Source organism: Echeneis naucrates, chromosome 8 (genome assembly GCF_900963305.1).
Source record: "Echeneis naucrates chromosome 8, fEcheNa1.1, whole genome shotgun sequence".
Classification (NCBI taxonomy): Eukaryota; Metazoa; Chordata; class Actinopteri; order Carangiformes; family Echeneidae; genus Echeneis; species Echeneis naucrates.
The window spans coordinates 7,737,621-7,743,620 of record NC_042518.1 but is presented as its reverse complement, the minus strand read 5'-3'; positions in this window follow the sequence as shown (position 1 = coordinate 7,743,620).

Sequence of the window (6,000 nt, the reverse complement as noted above, 5' to 3'; positions counted from 1 at the left end):
ATCACTGAAAAAAAACCCCAATGTGTCCATGTGAAGGTTATTGATTATATATGTCTGTAAATATCCAGAAAAGGAACTGTCGTCCATTAAAGGGACAAGAATCTGCAGCGCTGCAATAGCAATAGAAATGTGCTTTTATGACATGCGCTCATATGTGATGACAGATTGAAAAACATCTATCCGTCACTCCATCATACCCAGCTTCTTTGTCCAGCTCTCACTCTTATTCACACGGTGTGGTGGCATGTTGCAAAGTAAATATAAATATAAATGCTTCACTCAATCCAAACTGCAGGGATCATCAGGAGTTGTCACACAAAATAAAATGATCAATGATATTTTGCAAGCTGAATTTATGTTGCTCTCCCTTTGGGCCCATAAAAAAAAAAAGGAAAAACATAAAAAAAAACCTAAAAAAAAAAAAAATCACAATAAGATTAATGGCACCTGACTGGAGAATTAACACCACCAGCTGTTTTTCTTGAGACGTCTGACTCCTAGAAACTTTTGTGCTTTAGATTTCTTCTGCAGATTGTCTCAAACATCGGCTGCAATCCTGTCCCTTATAATAACTAACTGTGTTAATAGTAGGGACAATAGCTTTCTCTCTCCATGAGGCTATTATTTTCTGTAACCGGTGACAAGTTGTAATAACAACTGAGGATGATTAGTTAAAGACCTAGTTCTGGATTATTAAACTTTTGTGGCTGTTCTTCATCAAATAGTTGCTCGTGTTGACAGAGAGCACTGCATGCAGGAAGGGACACAAATATTTAGGAACAGTGGATTCTCCGCTGGTCACAAAATCCTTGAGTCTTTGAATGGCAACTCTGCAATAGATGGTATCGCAACCATGACTGAGAACAAGGGGGGAACAGCATTGAGCTCCGTCCAGCACCAGCCTCTCGTTTCAGGCTTTTGTGTCACTGACACAAAAAACTGAAATGAGTCTTTTCCAAAACTATCTTGTCTATTCACAAAAGCTGTTAGATTAAGTTGCTCAACTTCAAGCTTTGATACCTCTGAGATTTTTTCTTTGGTGAATTTTGCAACCTTGCTCGAGAGAGACCAGGAGAGGTGAGTCCTCTCTTTTAGTGCGATCAGTGCTGGCAGTCCTTGCGCATCATAATGAGTCATTTGCGTTGATGCAACAGTAATATCCCAAATTTGCTTAATGGAGCTTTTACGAAAAGATAGCTTAGTGTGAGCAGAAGGCAAACTCTACTGGAGGGAGATTTCTGAAATGATTTGTTGACTCAAATAAGGTTCTGGGATTATAATAATAATGACTTATGTGCTGCACGTCCATTAATTGCACAAGTGTGCCTGCTTTAACTTGAGGAGGCATCACCAAACAGAAAATATAAATCAAGCAAAATAAACGAAAAATGAATGAATAAGAATAATTAACCAATATATATGTAAATGTTTATGTTTGTGGTGTATTCGCTGGCACACTACAAGTGTTGAAGCACATTGCTGTGTCTGATTGTGTCTGTTTCCTTCACAAAGATGGAATGTGCCTCAGAGCTGTTGTGCCGTAGCGTTAGATTGCATCGTGGAGATCGAGGGGGAAAAAAATGGCAGCACTGTGTGTTTAGAATCCACTGATGAGGTCGAAGGACTTCTCATAAAGAAGTGAAGATTTACAACCAAAATTTGACTTTCAAACAAGTCCAATAACGGAGACCGCGTCCTGGCACAGCACAAGACATCAGCAACACTTTATATCTGCAAAATTACAGGCGCCAGAGTGTCACACCTGAGCCTCTTTCTGTCTGGGGGTGGAGCTGCTGGAAAATTATGGCTTCAGAATGACAAAAGTGAACTCTGGGGGGAAGAAGCTTATGAGTAGTTCTTTAACCGTGGACGTTCATATCGAGAGACAAGGTGACTCTGTCTAAACAAGCTGTTTGCAGTACAATGATTGTGTAATGAAACACAATGCACTCAGTCCGTTCAGCCAAACATAGTTCACAGAGTGGAGCCCATTTTTATTTTACTTAATATCACATAATTTAAGTTCAAGTGAGAGCCAAAGTAAATCTCGATCTGTGTTTGTTGTGCAGCCTTTTGAAGTTTTTAGGAGCACATATTTTTTTCTTTGTTCACAGTCGGGAATTAAGACCGGCCAGTTTCATCTTTGCTGTTCCAATTGGTGTCTCATACTTTGGTGCACAAATCTGAATTTTGCAACATTTGTAAATATTAATGTTTTCATAGCCATTCTTTACAGTCAGCCAGACCTTATCAAACCCCCACACAGCTGAGATGAAGTGGATAATATGATTTTTTTTTAATGCTCAAGCTCTGATAAATAATATCCAAAGCTCTCCGGTGGAATTTTCTTGTAAAAAAACAATATATATATAGATATCTATATATCTATATATATATATATATATAGTAGGTGCTGTATTATTTACCACAATGCATTGTATCCTTCAGGCCTATCTGGTCAACATACAGTTCAAACACTTGCAAAGGTCAATTTTAAAAACATATATTGTATTAATTCCAAGATTTGCCAACATCCATGTTCTCTATGCCCCAATTGCTGAGATGGAAAAATTAGGATTTTATAATCATCATCTGGCGTCGTAAGGTGCCAGCACACATGAGCACACACACAGTTGGCATTCACATCAGCAGCCATGCAGTCTCCACAGACAGCTGTGCCTACAGTTCTGCTCATGGTGCGCTACCAGGAAGAGCTTTGGCTTATGCGAAAAGTAAACACTTTGAGGGAAAAAAAAAGTAAATTCTCAAAAGTTAAGAAATCTAGCAACATAGATAGTGCAATTTAATTAGTCAGTTCTGGACCGTCACTTTAATTTTGGGAAAAAATTAAATTAGAACTAAAAATGATTGTGCACAATTGTGACATCAGCAATTCATACAATATATAAAAGTTCCTGCCAAACAAAACAAGTCAAGAGCATTAATTTGATTCTTTGCCACCAATTTTGTACTATTTTAACAAGCAAATCTGCATAGCTGCTAAAAACCAGACAATAGCCTCATGTAGCACTCGTGGCTTTTATGTGATGGACGGAGATAATGAATCCATGCTAATCCCCTTTTCATCACAACTAGTCCTTCTCCCCAGCTGCTTTCCCTCTGACTGTGAATGTCTGTTTATTGCGTTACCCACCGTGAAACGCCCTCTGCTTTCATCTGGCTGAACACACCACCTTAATATTGGAGCAGCGTTTAATTCAGAGTGGTTAAGGCATCAAATAAACTGCAAGTGCAAACAGCCACAAAAATAAAAGGTCATCTGTGAAGTTGATGCCAGTGGCAGGAAGGCGTGCATTTCTTTTTTGTGCATGTGCGGCTGAAATGTTATGCACATGCACCTGACAAATGTATTCATGTTAGCATGACAAAAGATTTGTTTAAAGACAAAAAGACCCTGAGGCGTGGCATATCGATTAGAGGACATTCCATTGTGATGCACTGCTGAAACAAACCCTACCTCCCACCCTAAAAAATCTTTGGTATTGCATGAATCAGTTCCCTTATCTCAAAACGATCTGCTAAAATATAATGAGCGTTTCCAGCAGCTGACATTAAAGCTGTGACACGCAGGTAAAAGAGATTCTCCTCTCTTTCCTGGGGGACACATTGTGAAGTGATGCCAAACATCAGAGGATGGTCACAGGTTTAATGACACTGAGAAACTCCTCTTCCATCGCAGTACTGCCATCCCCCATTATTTCTTTCTTTTTAGCCCCCCTCCTTTCTTCTGATAGTCCAAAGGTTTCCTTCAGGTCAAACTCATACAAAGGTGCAGCAAATAATGGATGAAATTCTATTAGTCCACCATCACCTTTCTTCAGCGATGACCTCTTCAGCCAGTCCACCTTCTCCTCGCTAAAAAGCTGTCACCAACCTTACAGCAGCTTTTAATCCACTCTGTCCTCAGCCATAATGCAACCGATGTATCAAAATCTAAGATCAAGGCAGCAGGAGTGATCCATCATAATACCAGAGCTGAGAGGGAAACTGCATATCTGATGAGGAGTAGAAAAAAAAACATGCAATACAACATTTTGCTGATCATGTCCATTTTTCTTGCAGGTGCTGTTTTTCTAAGTGCCCACTGATACGCCTATGAAATTGTCCTCCCGGTTCTGTAAGTGAGTGATAACTCATAGATTGATGCATATAATTGATTGTTTTCTGATTAATTAGGGCTAAGTGAGGGCGTGAAACAGGCTGTGAATTCTGTCACAATGTGGATGATGAAAGCAAAAATGTTAAACCCAGTTTCTGAGCAGAGAAGTAAGCAATTAGCAAAATTTTGGGGGTCAAATTTTGACAGAAAAATTCTTGGTTGGAACGGAAAACATCCAAAGACACAATGAATGGTGCTGTAACATTAAACTAATTTAATCTACTTCAGGCTTAGTTTACACACAGTTTCCTCAGTTTCCAGGCCACAGTCTTTGTTGAACCGGCTTGTTTGGCTTGTAGTGCATGTAAAAGGAGCTGGCGGGTGTCCACGTTTTAGTTTATTTCATCAAGGTCTATATTTTTTTCTGACAGTCGAAGAGACACAGCTCTGCAGAGGTTTGTACAGTCAGTCCTCAGGATTGTTTAAAGCTTCACGTGTGTCAGGTGTACCTTCTCCATCCTGCTCCTCTCACAACAGGCATATCCCAAATGTCAAACTAAGCACGCCAGACAAACATTACCGCCGCTAATAACAAGATTTTACTTTGTGCGTCACATCCTTCTATGGGGGTGTGTGCAGTGATGCAGCTGCTGGTGTTAGTGAGGTTGAAGAGAGCACAGCGCCCTTTACCACCCTCCAGGGAGCTCCCTTTGAGCCACTCACTCTCCCCAGTCAGAGGATAGAGACTGAAAATGGCCCCCTTCGTCAGGCAAATGACAGCTGCTGACAATGGCGACTATCCTATTTGACACAGGGCAGACTCCAAAGACATTTTGCTCTCCTGTGGCCAGCTGTTGGCCGAACACTCCTGTGCAACTTCAAAGAGGGGTGAACAAAGTAGGGAGGGGTTGAGAGGATGGGGGTACGTGCGATGGGGGAGTGTGACAAGTCAAAATGAGAGAAATAGAGCAGGTTCCTATTATTTTTCATAAAACACCACAGGCCTTGACAGTGAGGAAAAGATGTCGATAATGTAACACATGGTATAATATCGGGAGCCAAACAGGAGGTGGATGTGTGTTGGTTGACATTGGAACCACAGGAGATGTCTGCCTGTCTGGGTTTTTTTGTTTTTTTCTTTCTTTCTTTGGTCATCACCGCTCCTCCTCTTGCAGTGATTAGTTTTTACCATTAGCAGATGCAAATTGGAATTTACTGATGGCCCATCAATCACATTTTGAGCTGCAATCTGTTGAGCAGCTCGGCACATGCCAGTGGACGTACTATACAGTCAGTTACTCACATATTTCTGAAGCAGGAAACATTAAGGACATTCGCTCCTTAATACGCAGGAGAGCGGGCTGCTTGCCACACAAAAGCCACGAAATAACTCTTTTACTTTCTGCTGCCTTATTTTATTCAGCAGGAAAAAAGATTTAAACTGCTAAGTGCACCAGGTTATATTTCAAACCTGTACAGTGAGCTGCAAGGGAGGATTTGGTTTACATAATGCAAAGATTTCTGGGTTAAATAGAAAAAGAAAAATTTTTTATTTACATTTTTTATTTAATTAATTGCAAATCCGTGCTAAAGAAAATAACACATCAGTGTAACTATGTTGACAGCATTTAGATAACACTGTGCCAGCGCATTGTGTACATTAGTTTTTAATTTCTCATGCATAATTGAATAATTGCTTTGGGTGCTGAAGAACTAATGGCATTTGATCTCATTATACACTTGAAAGGGTTAGGGTTAGTCCTCAAAGCAATAAGATCACACAAAATTTTAAATGTCCTTAAATTTCTGGATTTTCACCATTATAGAAGAAAAAATTGTAAGATTGTGCTGAACTTACATAAATCTCTGGGGTCAGAACA